Consider the following 25085-nt stretch of genomic DNA (forward strand, 5'->3'; position numbering starts at 1 on the left):
GTTTATCTTTGTTTGACGTTTTATATAGAGTTGGTTGATTCAGGGTGATTTCTCCCGTTTAAGGGAGGAGTTGGATTGTGGTTATGTTAAAGCTTTGCTGTAGGGGTATGAGTGTGAATTTGTGCTGGCTTCGCATGTTTAAATGGATGCATAGAAGTTTGTGAGTGAGAAATTGTTATGGTGGAGTTTAAAGTTAGTAAAGAGTTAAACAACGCCCACTGTTTTAAAAAGGCCCAAAACATCATAAAAGACACCTCACATCCTGGCCACTCCCTGTTCGAACTGTTGCCCTCAGGCAGACGGTACAGGGCAATCAGAGCAAGGACTAATAGACTCAAACACAGCTGTTATCCAACTGCAATAACACATCTGAATACTACAAAAAATGTCCATCACGCCACTCTTGTGTTAATCTATGCACGGTCTGAAGCATGTGTGTGGGAATACTTAGTATTTTAAGTATTCTATCTATTTTATTTATTGAATTTTATTGTTTTATTTATATTTTGATATTGCTAGGGATGATGCAATGATCGGGGACCATTCTTAATTTCGTTGTTCTCATGACAATGACAATAAAGTTTCTGATTCTGATTCTGATTCTGAAATCAACCCTCCTCAAGAGTTCAATAATTTAGGCAGTTATGTTTATACAAATACTAAATGTATGTTTAGTGTCTTCATACAGGTGTTTTTTCTTAACCTGGAAACCTGAGTACGGCAGCAGAAGACAGGCCAAGCTTTGGCTAAAAATTCACGGCTGGACACCAGAGTTGTCCCCACCCCTCCCGGAAAAAAAGAGAGAATGTAGTTTTAGGCAGGTTTTTCTCGCTGAACTGCTCTGGGTGCTGTGTCCCTGAATCTCACCAGTGTTAACCTCTGGCGGAAGACATGGAGAAAAGGAAAAGATGTTCCTGGTAAATGACTGAAACAAATAAAACCACACACAACCAGAGAAAGGTATGAGAAGTGTGAGGAACAGACACATGTGCGTGTTAGTGAAATGCCTCGTTTGAGAAAAAGTTAAATTAACCCATATACAGACGCACCCATACATGCAATGAAGAAACAGCTTACATACATGTGCACGTACATGCAAGGTTAAAGTAGCGACACTTAACATACACCTGTTTTTAAATGATATAGTTTATACACTACTGACAAATAAACTCTCTGGGTTGCAGGACAACAACTTAACTTCAAAAGAAAAGATACTGGTCTGATGATTAAGTGAGGACATGACAAATTTAGTGGTTAAAAGGGTCGAATTGGGACATGTTTTTGTTGATTGTTTAAGACAAATGACTACTGAATGGTAGAAAATTCCTTTTTAGGTTTCTAAACAGGATCTTAAGAATTTTAACACGTACCTGTGTTGTCCTGTCAACTTGAGGGGTTATGAGTTGATTATATGGTGAGAAAAAAAAAAAAAAAAAAGGGGGGGAGAGGAGACCCCGTTGTTTCTCCCCTCTCTGGATAACACAGCCAACACAACACAGCCAACACAACATCATTTTCCTGTTCGCCTGTTTTGTTTTTGTTTTTTCTGAAAGCCGAAGCTGACCTGGACTCCTACCCTCCCCTCTACCATCGTTGCCCTCTCCGCGACCATCTTTGACCCTTTGACCCCTGAAGGCCACAGCAGCTGGACTCACAACAACAACTTGAGGATGTCAACAGTGCTGCAAAAAAGCGATCTCATGCAGCAGAGACGGAGAGCACTAAACCTAAAGCCCGTTTCACTACACGGGGGAAATTCCCAGACTGCGTCAGCTGACAGAGCTGTGACGAGACGCGCATTAAGCCCGGAGGAAAAGGGAGGGTGAGCAAAAGAATGCTGACCTCTGAGAAGAGCCGAACAGCAGAGCTGCAGAAGGCCATGGAGCAAAGTAAAGACAACATAAATAGACTCCGATCTGACGTGGAAGGAAAAGACTCTGAGGTTTTTGCCCTCAGTAAGAGCTCAAGGCATGAGAACAGAAATTGAGCATGGCTCCGGAGGAGCTGGCTGCTAATTGAACTCATCAGTCAGACTTGGAGTTTCACGTACAGGACTTGAAATCAGGCGGAAGCTTGCTGGAGCAGGAGGTCGTCAGACTTGACGCAAAGCTCCAACAGCAGGAGTAAACCCTGAAAGAGCTACAGAAGCAAAAGGGTCAAGTTACAAGGAGAAGATGCAGGCAGCTGCAACAACGGATGCAAACAGACCCAAAGAGGAGGGCAGGACCCCAGGGCATGCTTCAGGCCGCTGGTTTACCTAAACTACAGAACAGGAAGGTGATGAACACAAACATACACCAACACACAAACACACACTTCTGCATGCGCCGACTTAGAATGAAGAGAAACACACACATGAACACTTATGCACTCGTTGAGGGAGTGAAAACTGATACATACCTATGCACCAAAATCAAAATGTTGATTTAATTCACAAAGAAGTGACACACAATGCTCCAGCTGCTGCAATGAAGAATGCTTTACTGACAAAGGCTCAATGCTGCACACAACAAATTCAAATATAGAATCTGTTACAATAATAAGCCCAGAGGGCATTTGTGTGGTCTGGGGAGCAGGGTCCGGAGCGGTTTGGTTATGAAAACGATGCCTGTGCGAGATATCTGGGGCTTAAGGCCTCGACTCAATTGTTTACTGTACACTAAAAAGAAAAGAAAACAGCCTGAGCAGTGGTGCAGAGTGAAAACGATGAATTAACAGTGTGAGTCTTATTTCAGAGCGCCACATCATTGTGATGGAGATTTAATAAAAGGAGGAACACACGGACAAAGAAGGAGAGAAAGGGGGGGCAGCCCTTGACCCCGATTGCCTGAGGTATTAAAGTTCTGTACTAAATTCTGGTTTCCAGTGTGAGAAAAGTCACGCAGTGCCAGTAGTAGAGCTAGGTTGAGTGATGATTCTAAATTACTGTAAGTAAATCATCGTACACCTGTTCAAGTTTCATGATAACGGGGATCTAGACTTTGTTGAACCCTAGGCAATTTGAACAGGTAAAATTTGAGTGACCAAGTAGCAGTTGAATAAAAGTCATTGAATAAGTGTTGAAATAAACTGGCAGAATTAAGAGAATTAAAACATTTCAAGAGCTCAAATAACTCAATATGGAAACGGTTCTATTTTGTTTCACGAACGCAAAACATATAGGTTTAGGAATATGAAAAGGTTGAGGTGCTGTTGATTTGACTCTGTGTAGGTTTAGGTGGGTATTTTTATTGATGGGAGGAATATTCAGTGACAAGTCCTAAGACCCGGGCGTTGGTATTTTTGTTTTTGTTATCTTTTATTTTATTTTGTTTTATATTTTGAACAGTGCACTGATTTTTGTTTCTGAATCTTTTCTTTAAGCAGATCTGCACATCGGAAATTACAAGCATTACACGTCGGCGAGAAAATTGTTGTAAGTGAGTTTCTCCGCATTGAAATGGGTTCTGGAGGAAACACTTGTGGGGACAATTAGAAACGAGAGTCCCTGTCTAAAAAAGGATTCAGCGAGGTAATCCGATCTCAAGTTCTTGTTTTCTTTTTGAGATGACGTCATTTTGCTGAGGGCGGAAATCTAAATGCGGCGATGGTTTCCACAATCAGCAAAGAAAGAAAGAATGGAGGAATGGAAGAATGAATGGATGAAAGTCTGGAAATAAAAAACGGACTGACTGGTAAAAGATGACAAGACTTGACCATGACTCAAGGTTAACCACCTCCACCTAGATAGGATAAAAGGGTGGATGAATTTATGTGTGTTTCTTTTTACAGGATGACAAAATATTCGAGGATGAGTGAACCTGTAAATGCCATTTTTGTGTCTTGTGTTGTTTACAGAGGTAACTGCGCAGCGTTAACATTTACACTCCTCCTCTGACAGGAAATCTTTTTATAGCACCTCTGGAATGTGGATGCCTGACTGCGGTCAATGTGCTGCTAATGTTTGCTTTGCTTTGTTAAGAATGCGTGAGAAGGGTGCAGTAGAAAACAGACAAGTGACATGAAAACAAGTAATAATAACAAATAACTAATTTGGGGACAGTTTGACAGAGCTCACTAACTGGCCACTAGGGAGCTCTTGGTAGGGATACACAAGTGGAGTAACATTGCCCAAAGGGTGAATAAAACAAAGTGTGGCAATAATAGTGATTTAATGATCAGAGAAATCCTGAACATGATACTTGTCTGTTGTGCTGAATCTTTTATTACTCTTATGATTTGCAGGTGGTTGTAAATAAGCTGTTTGCTTTAACAGGTTTGCTTTTTAGCTGAATTGCAAAATACAACTAGAACGATTAATTGAGACTAATCGCAACTAACCTGAAACTGAGGAGGTTCTATATAAGGAAGAATTAAAACAGGTATAAAGTGCATTTGATCTTTAATTGCAGGTGTGACCATGAAGATTTTTGGTACAGATTGCAGGTTGTTGCTCATTATTGAAGTGTGCTCATAAAGGCAAAAGCTATATAGGGGGTCTATGATTTGGTTTGTGTTTTAATAATTTAGGTATGGCAAAATTAAAGGTTTTTAGACAATTTAGGGGACCAGCGAGAAGCATAATTAGATGATCAGAAACTGAGTACTACACTCAAGTTAGAATTAAGAATGCCCAATTTGTTTGAGGTCTGTTGTTCACTTTTATACACACACTGCAAATGTGCTTATAAGGAGCTGGCACTTAGTCTATGAAGGTCAAAAGCTTCATCCGACAACGGATCGGATTGATATATTGGAGCTATTGACTTCACGTGCAGAGGGTTAAATGCATGCACGCTTACACACATAGGCATAGCATAGGATTGGAATAAACAAAGTCAATAACATTAGGTTAGGAGAGCCAGCGCAGGAGAGGTGTTGGCTTTCTGTCTCTTGCAGAGAAGGGAACAGACACCAGACGGGGACACGGAGATATGGGGACCCTTCACAGCAACTGGGGTCAAGTGTCATGGCCTTGGGGCTCCTTGAGAAGATGGATCCCATAACCACAACAATAACCAAGAAGGGGTTGGCGAAAACTAGGAACACCAGAGACCAACGAGGTTCGAGAGGCTTTTGGCAAAAAGGGGGACATGGCGGTGACAACGGACATCAAACACACAGATCTTTGTTTGAAAGTGGGGCAGAATAATCCCCAGATCTGTGTAACGACTAAAGGGTGGTCTAACCCCGGAAGTCGAAGAAAGAAGCCGAGAATCACCCGACTGGAAGATACTGGTAGCTGCACCAATAAAATAAAGGTTAAAAGCCCGTTAGACAGAGGGGCTATTCTAAGTACATTTGAAGGGTATAAGTGGTAAAAAGGGGGTGAAAAACCAGAGCCCCAAAATAAAGCTGTGGGAGAATTGGGGACTGATGGGAGTGTCATCTGTAACTGCTGTCATGGGTGTAAATCTAACTTTGCTTGCATCTGAACTACGTAAAGGCAGAGGTCATCCCCCATACGGTCCACCCGTTAAAGGGGGACAGAGGGTCTCGGGACCAAGGAGATGTGGACGTTGCAACATTAGAGTGTATGATGTAAGGAATCTCTTTGAGATAAGAGATTAAAGGGGGAAATGTGGAGATTAATTTGTTATCATATGTTACCTTATATATGAGATCAAAGTAGTTGCATTATAATATGGTATGTAGTTTTAGTTTGCATTAGACCTCTGACTTAGAAGAGTGTGAAAATCATTAGATCTGTTGGATTGACCTGTATTATGTTGAATGTCTTACATTGTTTCAAAGGAGTTGTTAGGATAATGGATGTTATTTTAATCTCACTGATATCATTTACATGCACTGTTGTAAGTTCATTATTACTTCATTAGTCGGCATCAGTTTATCAGTTTCTTAGTTTCTTAGTAAATCGGCTTGCAGAGAAAGGAGTAGACACCAGAACAATGAGGACTCGAGGAGTGCGTGGAGGAGATCTGAGCGGAACTGGCACCGAGAGCTGTGCTACTGAGCGTCCAGGGGATGGAGAGGTGTAACCTCCTCTGCCTCAAACCTTCAGCAGCATTGGAACATGAAAACCGGAAGGATGGAGGGAGCGTGCCAAGCTCCGGAAGTAATAGTTCTGCTTCCTGTGGTCTCAGGGTGAATGAGCAGAGGGGAGCTCAGGGAAAGGCGTATTCCAAGTCACAACACGGGTGGTGAACAGAGGCAGAATAATCCTCTGCAACGTGGCTGGCTCGCTCAGTAGTCTACCTGGCGAGTCGAAGAAAGAAGAATCCGAGGGCGTTTCTTCACTCCAAGAGGAGGTGGTAAAGGGGCCTGAAGCGTGACAGGCTGAAACTCGAGTCTGAAGCTAAAAGAACAGCTGGGTTGTGGGAAAATTGGAAAACAACGGAGGTGTTGGGGTTGATAAGTGTCATAACGTGTTTGTTTGGTTTGGAAACAAATCCTGGTGTGAGTTGGGCTGGCAAGCCAGCCCAAAGAGGAGGAATGTGACCAGGAGATATTTTATTTTGTATTCTTATGATCACAGTTATAATCAGAAGTATCAATCATTAATCATTTACCATTGTTGAACCAGTTGATAGAATAATCTTTGAACCACATCTATGTTAACATTAATCTACACAGATTATCAGTACTTTAATCAGTCTATTGTTGTTCTGTACTATTCATGTTATTTGCTTAAAGCTGTTTCACAGTTCTGTAACCACTCAGAAGCCTGTGGGTCCTGCTGGACCCCGCCTTAGTTCTATGTTCAGTTCTGCACGTACACAGGCCTTTAAAGTACATGCACGCTCTTATATAACACATGCATGTGTACACACACACTTAGTAAGAATAGGAGGGTCGTCTGAGGACAGTTTTCTGATAGATATACTTTCACAAAAGGCACGAATGTAATACACACTTGTTTTTCTCTAAAAACTAGCAGTTGATGTCCATATTAGGTAAACTCTCTGAACAGGCCCAAACTGTTATCATTTCCAGTAAGGTCTGACTGTGTGACGTCATCACGGTATTATAAGGATGAAAAGCCTCCGCCCGGCGGAGATTGTTGATGCAAGACTGTTTTCCCCGCACTTCTACACAGAAGTGTGTAAATAAAATCACTATTTTTGACACCTACACGGACTCGGCTGTTTTTCCTTCTTACCCAAACTGAACCAGACGTAACACTAGCGTACCCACATGTGCTCCCTGGGCTAATGCGCTTACATGTGAAGTTTTAGCTAACACACCACAGAGACACTTTTCATGCTTCATGATTTGCAGTGGAATGTATTTTTGTTGTTGATAAATTGTTATTGGCCAATAAGAACTGTATAGATGTGTGATTGTGTGAGGGGAAAAAAAGGGATAACACTAGAGAAACACGTTTTATTTTACAAGTGAGTGATTGCACTGCACGTTGTGTGCAGGCTGTTTTTTTTTTTTACGTGGTAGAGATCTGCTGCAAGGACCGAGCGGTGCCATCTAAGGACTGGATGCCACTGGAGGTGCCTAGAAAGGACGTTCTCAATCTGAAGGCCACCTGTTTCCTTGGAGGGTGGTAGGATACAACGATTGCAATTTTTTTTGGATTAACGTTTTTTCTGAGATCTCAGGACACTTTATGTTGTTACTTTTTTCTTTTTTGGGTCAGATCTGATTCCACTTAACACAAAAAACTGATGCATCAAAAAAGCAAAACTGTGACTAAAGACAATTAACACTTACTAAGAACACTGAATACTAAGTGCACTGAACTGAAATGGACAGCCTACCTGATACATTTATGGACACTTTAAGTGATATATTGTACATTGTTGAGATTTACATGTTTGAAATGGTCTAAATGTTTTGTTCATGTCTATGTTTGGAGCATTTAAATGTTGAATACACTCAAATCACTTTTCTCCCTTTAAGTTGTTGTCAGTGTCTCATTCTGAGTGGAGGGATATTCCTTCTTTAAGTTGAGTTACCACTGCCAGTCTCCTTACGATCCTAACTGAACCCAACAAGAGTAGATTCTCAAATATTGTTTTTTTCCTTGACTTTGTATGACAGATTACTGTGGATTTGACTGATTTTGGACTACTCAGTTAAAAAGGGTGACAACTAGTGGCGAGCCAGCCAGGAGATTGGCATAGTGGTTTTACCTCCAACTCATATGACACACTGAGTGATACGTTTATTTTCGAAAATGGCACTTGACCTTTGTGAACGCTTTAGAGTTGATAGCCAGAAAACCCTGCTTATTACAGGTATTGAAAGACATCGTAGTGAACATGATATAACTAATGTTTTTGAAGTCAATGGTAAGATCTCTAACATTGTCAGGGTCCCTGATGAGCCACATCAGCCCGAAGGCAGAACACTTAGCCTGTTCAGACTCATACACTATATCTTAAAGATAGACCCTTCCACCTTAGGGGAAGTTGTCAGCCCTGTAGACCCTACAGTGAAATGGGTTTCCAAAACCGTCAGAGATATCACCCAAGAAGAAATGGGCAAGGAAGTGGCCCGTAGATACCTGAAGGAACTTGAGTTTATGGGGGGCAGTGGGAGGGCAGGCTTCCTCAGTATTTTCCAAGGCGAGTTGCAGGCCAGCCCTAACCCCCAGACTGAGACACGATCACCCGTTGACCATAACGTTAATACGACAGCTGACATCATTCCCAATACTGATTCAAGTGAACCCGTAGAACCCACAAGTGCTTTCAGCCCACATACTGACACTTTTGCTGGTCCAGTACATGTAGACGAGAGCATCTACAACCCTTCGCATATTCAGAAAGTAGTGGTTGAACATGTTATTCGTAATGAGCCAAGTCACGCACCCCTTGCTCATGCTAAGATACATACCTTCTCAGGCCGACTTCCATGGCCCAACGGTGAAGTCGACTATGAGACATGGCGTACCCAAGTCGATCTTCTAGAGAGTGACCCTTTTCTGACTGATGCCCTCAAAGTGAGGAAGATACTTGAGAGCTTACTTAGCCCTGCATCTGAAATTGTAAAGCCTCTGGGGGTCACTGCGACACCAAGCACTTATGTCACTCAGCTTGATTCAGCCTTTGGAGTTGTTGAGGACGGTGAAGAGCTTTACACTGCCTTTCTTGGCTCGAATCAAAACAGCGGAGAAAACCCATCTGCCTTCTTGAACCGTCTTCACAGCCTTCTCACACGAGTCATTTCTAGAGGGGGAGCCCCTCCTACAAATGTAAATGAACTGCTTCTTAAGCAATTCATTAGAGGTTGCTGGGACCAAAGCTTGATAATAAGTCTCCAGCTTGAAGCAAAAAAGAGCTTTCCACCCTCATTTTCGGAGCTTCTCCTCATGTTAAGGACTGAGGAAGAGCGTCGTTTCGCCAAGTTGGACCGCATGAAGAAACATTTGGGTGCAACAAAAGCTGCTGCACATGCACACTCAGTTTTTAGTATGCCCACCTTTGGCCAAGCGCCACTTGCGACTCCTACTCCAACCGACAGTGAAGCTGTGAAACTCGAACAAAAAGTCAATGAACTCACAAAGCAAGTTGAACAGTTAACTTTAACTCAAAGGCCAAGGAGCACCACCCCAAGTACTGAACCTCTTGTAAGCACTAAATCCAAATCTGTGGACCCAAAACCGAATGAAACTGCCAAGCTTGGAAGTCAAATAGCCGAGTTGACCAAACAAGTCCAAATGCTTGTCCAAAGCCAAAGACATTCAACCAAACCTGAGAAATATGAGCCCAAAAATTCTCTAGCTGTCAACACCAGAAACTCACAGACATTTGCTAAAGTCCCTGGCACACCTAGGGCATGGTTTTGCTTTAAGTGTGGGGAAGACAATCATATTGCAGTAAGCTGCACAAATGACGCTAATCCCACACTTGTCCGAGAAAAGCATGCAGAGTTGAGAAAGAAACAGGCTGATTTTGCTGCACGACAGGCCACAGCCCCATTTGCTTTAAACTAGTGGCAGCTCCTGTCGTGGGACACCCAGGAGCTGAAACCCTTGATTCCCCCAGTCCCGAGACATTAGCTTGTGGTCCTGAAGTGCAAATCACAGAACCCATTCATTCCATAGACAGCCTAGATCCTAACTTCCTCTTCCCTCAAGGTCTCATAGGCCCACGCTGTGCAGCCTCAGTACTTGTTGACGGGGTACCCTGTGAATCCATAATGGACTCAGGCTCAAAGGTTACAACCATTTCTGAGTCTTTTCACAAGATGCACCTTTCCCACCTTCCCATCCAGCCAATACATGCTCTTCTTGAAATTGAAGGAGTAGGAGGGCAAAACGTGCCATACTTGGGTTATGTTCAGACTTGCATTACATTTCCTGAAAATATTGCAGGCAAAGAACAACAATTAGCTGTTTTGGCCCTTGTTGTTCCTGAGTGTCACTTTAACAGTAGAATTCCACTGTTGATAGGGACAAATGTGCTTTTACGGGTTTATGGACAGTTAGTACATCAAGATGGTCCCAAATTCATTCGTAAGCTACACTTTAAGCAGTTTGCAACGATCCTTCAACATGTTGCCCAAGTACAAAGAAATGATACTCATTCCTGCCCTGTCATGTTGCATAGCAAAGGGGCAGTGACAATCCCTGCAAGACACAAACAATACCTGCCCCAGACCGGACAGACATGAGTGAGGGATAGGAAAGGGAGAAAGAAAGAGGAAAGAAAGGAAAAACAGAAGGGGAGAGGGACAGTGAGAAAGGGGGGAGAAAAAAAATAAAAATCTCCTGGATCACCTGTTGAGAGAAGAATAGAAAACAAGCAAAAAAAAAAGACAAAAAAAAAAGCAACATACTAAACACAACACCATCGCATTAATCTAGCTAAGTGTAAACAGCAGTAAATACTAAATATTCAATGTTGTTGTGCAGCACGCAGGACAGATGTGCTTCGAAGTAGCAGCCAAGAAAGGTGTAATTTAGGTCTACGAGCAGTGAACACCCGTGTGCATACCTGTGTGGATCAGCGCGCTTGTATTCCAAAGGTTTCTCCATGTAATGATCTGCTAGGGAGTGTGGGGGGGCCACAGCCCCGTCCTCCAGGGTGTGAAGCAGGTATGGAGGAGATCAAAAACTCCAGACATCCGGAGGTCCCCAGAACACAAGAGACCATGGAAGACCAACAGAGGGGCAGTCGCGCCACTGTTCCAGTAAGAGCTGAGGAGAGTCCCAGATGAGGGTTCACTCAGCAGCCGCGGAGCAGAAGCCAGGGGGAGTTGCAGTGACGCGCCCATGAGCTCCGCCGGCCGCCAGCTGTGCCTGAGTGACCGAGCCCCAGGCCGAGAGGCCGGGGGCACCCCACCCCCGAAGGGGCCCGAGCGAGCCCCAGGCTCCAGGCCCCGATAAGCGGCCGCCAAGGAGTGAGCCGGTGTGTACCTGGACGCCCACCCCCAGACACAGAGAAGCACCAACGCACCGACACCTGAGGGAGTCCGCCACTGGCAGGGGAAGTGGTGGTAGGTGGAGATAGGTCTCCAAACCTTGGAGGGCCTGAGGTGTCCCCAGAGAGGTGGCGTCTGATACCCAGCCTGACATATAGACACAGACATACAGGCACACACAGACACAAACATCCATTCCCCCCCTCATGCTCTCATATGCACTCACTCCACACTCAACCAACGTGGAGACAGACATAAAGAGACGCTGTACACACGATCACACTCCCCAAGCGTACTCTACAAACCGGGTCTAGGTACCCTTGCCCCTGGAGGGGGGAACTGCACCCAGACCCAGGTGGTGTTACCCTTTTCCCTGCGGTGGGGAGAGGCAGACCACCCCGACTCCGTAGCAGCAGGGAGGCCCCACACTCCAGGCCGCAGTCGGACGGCCAACTCCACCTAGCCCTCCCGCTCCAGCAGGCCGCAGAGAATGGGGGTGGGAGAAGACTCCAAACCTCCCTCCACCCGCTCATTGTAGTGTTGATGCATGTATGTTCTAAGGTGCAATTAAAACCCAGGAGGGCATGGGGCTACCTGCCAAGGAGCAGCAGGTAAGCACATAGTCCCTCCTGATAGCCCTCAATGTCTAAGTGTATTTAAAATTGAGAGGTGGGCAACGACGCCAGGGGTGAGGTGTACACCCTGATGGTAATTTGGACTCCGTGATTGTGCCCACCCCCAAGATCCTATATGTATGTGTAATGAGAGTGTGAATAATGTGAATGTCTAAGATGTGGGATAAAATTGAGGCAGAGGCAGCCAGAAGGGGACAGGGGGGGGGGGGGGGGGTAGCCTCCTCTGCACCCTGGTGACATACCCCTACTCCAAGGCCCTGCATGTGTGGGTTGTTGTGGTGGAGCGGGAAGAGGGAGGCAGCTGGAGATGAGGAGGGAAGGAAGGGAGGGGCAGGTAACCCCTCCCTGGGGCCAGCTCTCCCGCTGACCCCAGTAGGCACTCCCACACTCCGCGACCCGCCAGGGAAAGGGGGCCCAGGCCCATCCAGACCGGGGCCCAGTGCAGCAGCGCCTCCCGGCCCCACAGAGCCCGGGACAGTCCACCCAACCCCACCACAGAGAAAACTGCACCCACCCCACCATCCACTCATCTTCCAGACTACATAAGACAGTAAACGCCCAGGCTGAGATCTTCCTCCACCTCTCCTGTATCTCCCCCTCCTGCAGAGAGAGTTCCTGAAGAGAGGAAAGCTCCTGCAAGATGTGATCATCTCCCCCACCAGTTGAAGAGCCCCCCAGGCGGTTCGACGCACCGGCGGCACCCCGCTCCAGGGCCGGGCCCCCATGCACCCACCCGCCCACAACCCCGGCAACACACCAACCAGGACCCAAGCCCCCGAGGCCCGGCCCGGGCCCCAGCCCAGAGACGGAGCGCCCCCAGAACCTCACGCCCATCCCGGACCCACCCAGGGGCAGCCAGGCTACCAGGTCAGTAACCCACGTCCGTCAGCACAGACCCTCCCCTAGCCCCGCTGCACGCAGCCGCGAGGAAACAGTCACCTGAGAGCCAACAGAGCCCCCAACCGGACATGACCGCTATCCCGGGTTGAGCCCCCCAAGGAAGATGCCTCCGGGGAACCCCCCGACGCCCTAAGCCTGTCCCTACCCCTGTTGTCAAACAACATCTAAGAGAATTACTGAATGCAGGCATCATTCGAGAGTCACAAAGTCCTTTCGCCTCACCAATTGTATTGGTAAGGAAAAAGAATGGCTCGATAAGGCTATGCATAGATTACCGTAAACTAAATCTAAGAACTATTCGAGATGCATATGCCCTGCCAAATATTGAGGAGACATTCACAGATCTGAGTGGAGCTAAATGGTTTTCGGTCATGGACCTTAAGTCCGGTTACTATCAGGTGGAGGTAGCCGAGGAGGACAAGCCTAAGACAGCCTTTGTGTGTCCTCTTGGCTTCTATGAATTTAATAGGATGCCACAGGGTGTTACAAATGCCCCAAGCACCTTCCAACGCCTGATGGAGAAGTGTGTGGGTGATCTCCACCTCACCGAAGTGCTTGTCTTTTTAGACGACCTGATTGTGTTCTCAGACACATTAGAAGAGCACGAATCCAGGCTAATGAAAGTTCTTACTCGCTTGAGAGACTACGGTCTTAAATTATCCCCAGAAAAATGCCACTTCTTCAAAACATCTGTGAAGTATTTAGGGCATGTTGTGGATGCTCACGGGGTCCACACCGATCCCGAAATGATCTCTGCTCTGAAATGTTGGCCGCGCCCATCCAATTTCAAAGAGCTTAAATATTTTTTAGGCTTCGCTGGATACTATAGGCGTTTCGTTGAAGGGTACTCCAAGATAGCCAAACCGTTGAATCGTCTCACTGCCGGTTACCGGCCACCGAAGAAGAGAGGCAAGATTTACAAGAGAGAACCACCCAGACTTTCTTACAGTCCCACTCAGCCTCTCGGGGAACAATGGACTCATGAGTGTGAAACCTCCTTCCGAACAATAATCGAAAAGCTGACTTCTGCACCAATTCTTGCTTTTACCAACCCACAACTCCCCTATGTATTGCACATGGATACTTGTCGGGATGGGTTGGGAGCTGCGCTCTATCAGGAGCAAGAGGGGAGGCTGAGAGCAGTTGCTTACGCTAGCAGGGGGCTTTCTAAGAGTGAACAGAACTATCCCACACACAAACTTGAATTCCTAGCCCTCAAGTGGGCTGTGTGTGAAAAGTTCAATGACTACCTTTACGGTTCTAGCTTCACAGTCCTGACCGACAATAACCCGCTAACTTGTGTTTTGACAACTGCTAAATTAGATGCGGCAGGACACAGGTGGCTGGCTGCCTTGTCTACTTACAATTTCAATATTAAGTACAGGGCAGGTCAAGCAAACAAAGATGCTGATGGGTTGTCACGGCGGCCCCAAGAGCCTCCTCATGAAGATGAGGCATTTGTCAAAGAAAAGGCTCGCATTGATGACATGAAAGAACGTCTCATTAACATGCCAAACAATCTTGACCATGAAACGTTTTCTCCCTTGTGTCAGCGTCACTCAGTGTCATGCCATTCAGAAACCCTCTCAGTTGTCGAGAGTCTTGCTATTGACCCCAGCTCAGTCACTGAGGCTTATGGAGAAGACATCTTCCCTCAATGACAGATGCTGATTGGTGCGCTGCACAAAAGGATGATCCTTCTCTCGCTCGTGTTATAGCCCTGTTGGGAAGAGGCTTGAAACCCAGCCCCAGAGAAGCAAATCTTGAATCGTCAGATGTTAAACTCCTTCTGAAACAATGGAACAAACTCGAGCTCAGTAATGGCGTGCTTTACAGGAAATTCAATGACAGAGATTCCCTTGTGTACCAGTTAGTACTGCCCCAAAAGTACTGCGACAGAGCCCTGAAAGGTGTACATGACGAGGTTGGTCACCTCGGGGTTGAGCGTACCTTACATCTCGCTCGGGCAAGGTTCTACTGGCCACGAATGGCTCAGTCCATTGAAGAGAAGTGTAAGAAATGCTCACGTTGTCTCATGAGGAAGGCCCTTCCCCAAAAGGCTGCTCCACTACAGAATATCCAGGCAACTTACCATCTTGAGCTAGTGTGCATTGATTACTTGTGTATTGAGCCCGATAGTCGAGACACCAGAAATGTGTTAGTATTGACGGACCATTTCACAAAATTTGCAGTCGCGGTCCCGACAAAAGATCAAAAGGCTAAGACAATAGCCAGGGCTCTTTGGGATCACCTTATCATCCCCTATGGTATCCCTAGCTGCCTGCTTAGTGACCAAGGCAGAGATTTTGAATCTAAGCTTGTTAAAGAGCTCTGCACATTGATTGGGACAAGCAAAATTCGCACAACGCCCTATCATCCATGAGGAAATCCGGTGGAAAGGTACAATAGGACTCTCTTAGACATGTTAGGCACACTGGAGGACAAAGACAAGTACCATTGGAGAGACTTTGTTAGGCCATTAACACATGCCTACAACTGTACACGAAATGACACAACAGGGTACTGTCCATACGAACTTATGTTCGGCAGACAGCCGAGGTTGCCTATTGATCTTGTCCTTGGTACTCACCCGGGCAAAACCAGTCCAAAGTCTTACTCTGACTATGTTAAAGGTCTTCGCCAAAACCTCCAAGAGAGTTACACCCTTGCCAGCGAACACTCACAAAAGATGGGTGAGAAGAATAAAATGAGGTTTGATAAAAAGATCAGAGCTGCAGAACTGTTTCCAGGTGACAGAGTTTTAGTAAGGAACGTGAATGTTAGAGGGAAGCACAAACTTGCTAACCGTTGGGAACAAAATATTCACATTGTTGTCAAACGGGTCAAAGACAGGCCAGTGTATGTTGTCAGACCGGAAAACGGAGACGGCCCCCAGCGTACATTGCACAGGGATTTGCTTCTCCCTTGCGGGTTCTTACCTGTTGAAGATCAGGTTGGATCGGACTCTCAAAATGTGAATCAAAGGAAAATGAGGACCAGGAGTAAACCAAACCGCACAAAAGGCAACGACAAGGATAATAAAGGAGAGTACAGTGATGAGGATGAGATGAGTGATGAAGAGGAATTATGTTTTGGCACATGGAATCCACAAATCATTACAAAAGGCCCTTACAGTCAAACTGAGTCAGCTCATCCTAAAGCCCAACAGCAATTGGACGCAGATCTCACTCCACCAGAGCTTGCAGTCATTAATGATGATGCTGTTAGTACTGATGCTGGTACTACAGAACCAGTGAGGTTGAGGCGCTCTGACAGAGAAAGACGCCCACCTCAGAAGTTCACTTATGATGAGTTAGGAGAGCCGCTGACCTTGGCTATTAGCTCCTTTTTCCAAACCTTAGGTGTTGCATTCTCCAAAACTACATGCCTGGGTACGATCTTGTCACTGAAGTGGACACGTAACGGGATATCATAGCGTGGCTCAAGCACCTTCATCATAGTTTAAACCTCTTGTTTTGCACAAGGGAATAAGGCCTCCCATCTGCAGCTAAACACCCCAGTAGCTTTTGTAATAGCTTTAGCCCGGTTAGATTGGGCAGCGAAGGGCTGCTTAAATGCCGCAAACTCCTCTGCTCCTCCACTTGGACCGCCAGCGCTGGCCTTAACTATCGCTTGACAGACTGACCATGCGAACCATACACATAATTTTTTTCCTTCTTTTTCGAATCTTTGGATCACGTGCGTGCCGAACCGTGAAGTGGGATCGGTTCGGATTACAGATCAACCGTGATCTGTTGCACCACTAGTAGCTACCTATTTCTATGCAAGAGATCAGAAGATAAAGAGCAACTCGGGCAAATTCTTCTTAGCTAGTAAATGTCATTGTCCCTCAAACACCTTCCTAAAGCATTGATTACTAGTGGCCTCTGCGTTTTGCAATGTGACAAATGAAGTGAAGTCTGTGGAGCAAGTTCAACCAGGGCACAAAACCAACAATTGTCTTGGATTAGCTAGTCCACTGGCTAAATTCATCCATTGCTGTTACAGACTAGGCTGTCTGTTTGCGTTTTAAAGTCTAAATTTCTTGTTTGCGGTTGCTGCTGTCTGTGTTATATTTTAGCTAGGTTTGCTCCAAAAAGACCTGATCTATCCAAAATCATTTAAATTACAAGTGCTCAGAGGGCAGATGTTGCACAGACGCTCTCCCCTGCTCTATAATCGTTGCATTCTTTTGATGTACATTTTGAGTTGTTCTTCCTAGGTTACATTACACTGAGGTTCAAAATGAAAAGCTTGAACAGAATGTAATGCCATTCTGTGCAAATTATTTGATGTCACAGTTACAGAAGGCAAACTGTGAAAATGCTTCTCAGGCTGCATGAGTGCAAAAAATGTAGAAGAGATTACATTTATATATGCACTATGATGGCAAATGTGATTACCAAATACTGAATAAAAAGACAACTCCTGATCAGGTAAAAATTTGGTGAGGGTACTGCATCTTACAGGATTTAAGAATTAAGGATTTTTTTTAGTCCTGTTTTGTATTTTGTCTATCCTAGCACCTAATGTGAAATCAGAGTACTGAACCTACCACTATATTTTTATGTTGTACAGTGTCATTCCTCATGTGTTTCCACATGTGGCTGAAGAAGAAATGGCTTTTGTTGAAATTACCTGTGTAATTAGTGAATCTTTCTCTCTATTAAGCACACAAAAATGCACGCACATACGCACACACTTCCTAGGTTTAACTGTCTACCCTCCTACACATGCATTTTCTGTTGCTGCCTTCCAGACACGCACTTGGTTTTCACACATCTGCTGACAGCCTCTCAATGCAGGGTTAGCTGTGGTGAACTAACATTTGACTGCAGTTGCCATGTGTGGGAGAGACAAGCAAGACAAACATCTGTTATGTTGCTGTATAATCAGCATAGCCGCGTGGGCAGCGGAGATGAGAAAACTTGGGAGGAGAACGAGACTGGGGTTCAGCGTTCCAACACATCCATACAGAGCCGTCAATGAGTTTTATGACTATTATCACACAAATGGGGCTATGTGAGGAGGTGGGACTCACTTTATGAGGGATAAGAGAGTGCTACTGTGTGGAAAAACAGCAGTTAACATTATTCACTGTTTGCTATTGTCATCACAACAGTGGGCTTCACTGGTAGCTGTGCTTCCCAGTCTGACTGGAGAATTCTACTGGATTTGCACTGAATGCATCATCTACGTCTTGCCCTGTCTACTAAAATACAACAGCTCTCTGAAGACAGGCATGCAGAAACCTGGAGACAGAGGAAAGGGGAGACAGGGAGCGTAAAGTCTAATGAGGGTGACCTAAATGAGACTTTGAGTGATGCAAATGTGTGTTTAATAAGTGTTTGTGTGCTTGTCTGAAGGCATTTGATTACATGTTTGTCTGTCCGTGAGTGTGCATCTGCGTGTGCTTGTGTGTGCCATAGCGTAATGACACCAGGCCTTTCGGCTACAGGCTACAATCCAAATGAGATCTGAGGAACAGCATGTCAAGCCTGCTATTAATCAAACATAACAACAGCGAGAAGCTAGATTGAATGGTGTAGATAGTATCTTCAATCATCGAGTGTAGGAGGCCACTTTGTGGGTTCCATCTCCACAATATATGACATACAGCACTGTCAAGAGAATATTATAATATATGAATAGATCTTTTACAGTCGCAAGTTAGTGTAGTAGTTATGAGGAAACTGATAGTTTGAAATGACACTCACTGAGGTGCAGGATATTGTGAAGTCTTTAGAATAACAAAATAAGCATCAGAATTCTTCTGCTGATTAAAGAGAGTTTAAGCAGCTCAACGCACAGTACTGTCAATGAAATTTCTTTTTCATTATGTTCACACTGAAGCAATTATTCGTATCGGGGGCCAGAAATGTTCAATATTAAGACAATATTTTAAATCAGGCTCAATCACATGTTCAGGTTGAATGAAGAATGTGTGTGCATTACTTAAGTGTTGTATTATATGCATGGAAGTATTTATTCCAGGGCTTCAGTATAAACCAATACAAACCTACTCTTATGTATAATTAATTAGTTAACCGTTACATTTTACATTCTGGCTGAAAATGTCCAGCTTCTCTACTTAGAAAATATAGGAAGCACAAGATCTACTAGAACTAAATTTTAGTGCTGTGCTTAGCCAGACCTTAGTTATTTTACATATTACATATTAGTTTTTATATTCACCTAAAACATTTAAGGAGCCTTTATAATTCCCAGACACAGATGCATAAGAAACCTCTCCCTAGTTTGTCCCTTAGGCTTCCATTATAAAAGAGACATTTGTAAAATGTTGGCAACATACCGTCTGTTCCAAAAAAAAAGTAAAAAAAAAAAGCGAAAAAAGATCAGCCACCTCAGCCATAACTAAAAAAAATTGTATTTTTCCGGTGGATGTTGTTGCACTGCACTGCCAGTCTAGTGGTGGGAACATTAAACACAAACCATCTGCCATAATCAAACAAACTAATCCAAGCTACCTTATGGTAAACCCTAAAATCTGAATTATCATCCAGGATGGACATGGATATCACAGCAACAGCAGACATGCAAAGACTTTCATACATATCATTGTTGTGGACATGTATTCACGGGCACGTTCCACACATGTGCACTTGAAAGAACAAGAATGACTGTAAGAAGAAGTTCGTAAAGCTGTTGTTTTTGAACAACAGTAAGAGGTAAAAAAAATAAATAAATAAAAGGTGCAAGAATATGGAATACAATACATACATAATTACTTATTGCCTGTGAAGGTTCTCAGTCATCCAGGTCATCGTAGTCAAAGGAGCTTGCAAAGAGAAGCGTCTGGACTTCTTTAAGTTGCTTGAAGACGTTTCACCTCTCATCCGAGAAGCTTCTTCAGTTCTAAGGTCAAATGGTGGAGAGTCCCAGATATAAACCTAGTGGGAGTAACCCCCCACAGAGGGACAAAAGGACCCCCTGATGATCCTCTAATCGCCTGAGCCAAGGTGTGAAACTGGGCGTGGGTCCCAATCAGCCAGAGTTTTGGGTGAGCTCATTGTGAAACCTGGCCCCACCTTATCTATAATTACTTATTGCGACATGCCGGTTCCTCTGCGGAAAATTAAAGATAATGAAACATAAATTGCATAAAGTGCAGCTATAAAATTTATGAATAAACCTTATTTGACCTTAAATGATCCATCTAAGGAACTGAAGCTCACTGTTTAAGTATTTATTGGGAAAGTTTTTCAAGCCAAAATTCCTTTCTGCTTTTCCAACAAAAATGAAGACTGACTAAAACCTAATAACCTGAGTCACACCCCGAATTGTTAATTTCAGTGTTAAATTCATAGCAATAATCGGTGTAACATCCACTGGCTAGAAGAGCCCCACAATAATGAAGAGAGAAAAACTTGGCTCAAAATTCCCTAGGAATTTTAGGACACAGGAAGCAATACTTTGTTTTGAAGGCCATGCAAAGTACATGGTAAATGATAAATGGACTGGTTCTTATTTGGTGCTTTTCTACTCTACTTGGCTACTCAAAGTGGGCGATCGTGGCTCAAGAGTTGGGAGTTCACCTTGTAATCGGAAGGTTGCCGGTTCAAGCCCCGGCTTGGACAGTCTCGGTCGTTGTGTCCTTGGGCAAGACACTTCACCCGTTGCCTACTGGTGGTGGTCAGAGGGCCCGGTGGCGCCAGTGTCCGGCAGCCTCGCCTCTGTCAGTGCGCCCCAGGGTGGCTGTGGCTATAATGTAGCTTGCCATCACCAGTGTGTGAATGGGTGGATGACTGGATATGTAAAGCGCTTTGAGGTCCTTAGGGACTAGTAAAGCGCTATATAAATACAGGCCATTTTCCAAAGATGAGTGATTTCTCAATCAGATAGATTTATTATTTTATCCCTTTGTTGTTTAGTTGGACAGCCATTTATCTTGTGCTAAAAAAAACAAACAAAAACCCACAATTCATAATTGAGTCCTGCTTAAGAGAGATATCATTCGAATGTAGACTTTTATCTAATCAGTAGTCAAGATCTATTTTAGTGAAAGTATCCCCAGTTTAACATTCTTCTCTCCAGACCTGTAATGTCAGGTTTCTCGTGGAGAGACAGCCCTGTTGTGAATGAACCTCTGAAGTAAAATAATGCCATGCTGCCATATGCCACAAGTGTCAATTTCAATCATGGCCTAACAGATGTAGAATCCTTCTCATAATGTATCTAGCAGCAGCCCTGACGCAAGTCTGTCCCTCTGGTCTGGACTGGTCTGGTTTATATTTTACACAAGAGAAAATTTAAAGCTTTATTTAAAAAAAAAAAAACATAGCCCAAAAGAGATGAAGTGTCTGTGGATACCATATTTCATAACACCAACCAGAAGGGTAAGGTCTTCTTAATATTAAAGTTGAGTGACTCCACTGTACCACATTCCCCTCATACTAGGCAGAGGTTAATGAGAAGTGGCTTCCCCTGGCCCTGCACATTTTCCTACAAATGATACTCCGTAGTCACATGATTGTGTTATTGTGCTGTTCAAGAGACAGATGTTCAGGAAACTCCGTGTTTCTGTGGTGCAACTACAGTAATGTCAAGCTTCTTAGTGTGTTGTCTTCTTTCTTTGAGATTATGTAGGAGGTACTCTTTTCTTTTTCTGTTCAGTCTTTGGGGCAATGAAGACTTGCTTTAATTTCCTACTGAACAATCACTTAACACCAAAAAGATTTAACAAATTCTAGGATGATAGAAGCAATACAGTTATTAATCATTAATCAATGATAATGCATACATTTAGAGTAAACGTGAGATTTTCTCCAATTTAACAGATTGATAATACTTTTTTTTTTTTTTTAGCCTGTCCCGTTTGGCTCTTTTGCCATCAGAATTATTGTCTAAAGGCAAAGAAAGATGCCCAACGGATTTACTTTACCAAATTGACCATCCCAGCCTTGCCGTAATGGTCCATTTGATTCACCTTTTATTGTTTATTTTATTTTCACTTGCTGAATACGGGACAGACTTGACTGGGGGAAAGAAGGGGAGAAAGAAAGAGGGAAAGAGAAACAGCTGAGAAGAGGGACGGGGGAGAAGGGCAAAAAACAAAAACCAACAGAATGGGCAGAAAAAAAGAAAAGAAAATGCATATATCGATCACCTGGATCACCTGTTGAGAAAGAAAAAAGAAAACAAGCAGAAGAGAACAAGAGTAATAGAATAAACAACATCACAATGATATATGGGAATATGACAGTAAATACTAAATATTAAACATTATTGTGCAGCACATAAGATCAACAGAACACATTGTGCTTTGAGGTAGGAGCCAAAAAGGGGTGTAGTTTGTGGGTGTGATCACCCATGTGTACACCTGCGAGCATGGACGCGCTTGTTTTTTTAGAAGGTTCCTTCATGTAATGATCTGCTAGAGGGTGTGGGGGGGCCACAGCCCCGTCCTCCCGGGCATGAAGCAGGTATGGAGGAGATCGAAACTCCAGACATCCAGAGGCCCTCAGAACACAAGAGACCAAGGAAGACCAACAGAGGGGCAGCCGTGCCACTGTCCCAGAAAGAGCTGAGGAGAGTCCCAGATGAGGGCTCACTCAGCAGCCACGGAGCAGAAGCCAGGGGGAGTTGCAGTGACGCGCCCGTGAGCTCCGCCGGCAGCCAGCTGTGCCTGAGTGACCGAGCCCCAGGCCAAGAGGCCGGGGGCACCCCACCTCCAGGCCCCGATAAGCGGCCGCCAAGGAGTGAGCCGGTGTGTACCTGGACGCCCCTCCCCAGACACAAAGAACCACCAACGCACCGATGACTGAGGGAGTCCGCCACTGGCAGGGGAAGTGGTGGTGGGGGGAGATAGGCCTCCAAACCTTGGAGTCCCCAGATGTCCCCAGAGAGGTGGCGTCTGATACCCAACCTGACATATAGACACAGACATACAGGCACACACAGATACAAACATCCATTCCCACCCTCATGCTCTCATATGCACTTACTCCACACTCAACCAACGTGGAGACAGGCCAACGAGGCAGACCGCCTCGACTCCGCAGCAGCAGGGAGGCCCCACACTCCAGACCGCAGTCGGAAGGCCAACTCCTCCTCCTAGCCCTCCCGCTCCAGCAGGCCGCAGAGAATGGGGGTGAGAGGAGACTCCAAACCTCCCTCCACCCGCTCATTGTAGTGTTGATGCATGTGTGTTCTAAGGTGCATTTAAAACCCAGGAGGGCATGGAGCTACCTGCCAGAGAGATAATAGAGATTGATAATACTGAAGAAAGAATATTGAATATTGTGCTTTCTTCCACATTCATCTTAGGGATTCTCAAAGTCCATGAAGCAATTTGTAGTGCATCGAAATTTAGGTTTTTTAATATAAAAGCCCAGCACAATCTAATCTGTGTGATTCTGGTCTGTCTTCGAATCCCTCTGTAGTCTTCTGGACACTAGTACCGTCAATCTGAAGAAACATTCTGTCACATCAGCATGTGCTAGGTATTGTTAGGGTCACCCAGCTCATTAACCCTCATTTGGTTGTTGGCTCATTAAATCTCATTAATGAGCAGGGTATAACTGAGACCACATGTGAACAAGCTGGCAATGTTTCTGTCACTGACACAGGAGATTTGCTTTGTTTTCATACTAGACACCTTAAAGATCAGGACTGCTGGACTGGAATGATAATAATTACACCTCTTTGGCCCTAAAACTACATTTTTATATACCGTGTTTGATGCAAATTAATGTTCTTGAAAAGAAATGAAGAGACAAGTTGTCAGTGTTGTTCTTTTTGCTGTGGCTGTTTGACTCTTGTCACACTCAGTCCATCCGCAGATGTTTTCATACACCCGGTCCTGACCCACATACGAACCTCACCTTTATCTAATTAGCCTCAGTGTATCTAGACCAAGCAGCAAAATCCACAGCATAAAACTGAAGCTAATGCTGAATATGTTAAGTAAGTAGACAAATGCATAGGGCTCTTCGATATAACGATATATATTGGATGACAATATAAAAACATCTATTGTTTCATTTTACGCTATTGTTTCGTAGTGTTGCAAAATAAACTGTTTACATCAATATTTTTTATGGTTTTGATGCTCACTGTAGTGGCTATATTAATTTTAAAGTTTTCTCTTTCTCCTATATTTAATATAACCAAATTATGGACGGACAAGCGCCTGTTTTTATGCGTTGTCATTAGCAACAACGACGGTAAAACCATCGCGTGTCTGCTTGTTTATTTTCCATATAAACCTTTCATAATAAAGCTCAAGATCCTGTTGAGACTTTTCAAAATAAACTGAATCACGTGAAAGAGTATGCAGAGTATTTATGGATAACGGCGTCCGTTACAACTTCTGTCTAAAAATGTTTAGTTTCATGCATCGGTTAAAACACTCGACCCCAGGCATACGACGCCCAGCTAGAAACACTTCACACAAGTTGAGCTGCCTGAGATTCACAGAATTTACAGAAAATGTTAAATTTTTGTGATTTATATCGTTATCGGGACGATAGATGTCTTATATTGGTATATGAGATTTTGGTCATATCGCACAGCCCTACAAATGCATATGAATATGCAGACTTTGCAGGCAATCTTTCTGCCTCTGCCTGCCTTTTCTGTCAGTGCACGCCACCAGTCGTTAGCGTCAAAAACACATGCCAAGTTGCATACCAAGTCAAGTTGCATTTTAGCCATATGATAAACAAGACAATATCAGAAACTAGTATACTAATCAGAGCTACAGTAGACTGTTACCTTTCAAAATATAACTTTTTGAAAAGGCCGAATTCAATTTTCAGTTCAATTAATGTTTATTTATATAGCCCCAAATTACAATAACAATCACAGAGTAAAAACCTTAAAAAAATAGAGAGAAAACCCCTAGAACAAGCCTATTCAAATGGCGGCCCGCGGGCCAAATGCGGCCCAGAAGCAACCTGCGAGTGGCCCTGCCTGTGGTCCTGGCAGAAACACAGAGAAAACGCAAAAAATTAATTCATTAATTAATTTTTAAAAAATTAAAAATTCCTACAGTGTAGTGTAGACTATGAATGCAACACTCCTAGTAGCCTAGCAATATTTAACCCACAATGCACCGTGATGTAAACATATTAAACAATCATCGTAATATATGATGCAACAACAGCATGTCTTTCTCACTCCAAAAGCGCAAAATTGACAATGAAAACTGTCGGTTTAACCCTGCCTGGACTGACAAATACTTGTTCATTTTACCGAATTTAATAATCT

The 25085-nt window shown here is 44.2% G+C and overlaps 1 long non-coding RNA gene across 1 annotated transcript; it reads left to right on the forward strand.

The window, feature by feature from the left end:
• Positions 1-489: 489 nt before the first annotated feature.
• On the forward strand, positions 490-7071 carry LOC309716927. The gene is made up of 3 exons (XR_014279565.1): positions 490-917; positions 1554-6116; positions 6217-7071. It is a non-coding gene; the product is annotated as an uncharacterized lncRNA (long non-coding RNA).
• Positions 7072-25085: the final 18014 nt, after the last annotated feature.

This window comes from Aulonocara stuartgranti (genome assembly GCF_965226115.1).
Source record: "Aulonocara stuartgranti genome assembly, chromosome: 11".
NCBI lineage: Eukaryota > Metazoa > Chordata > Actinopteri > Cichliformes > Cichlidae > Aulonocara > Aulonocara stuartgranti.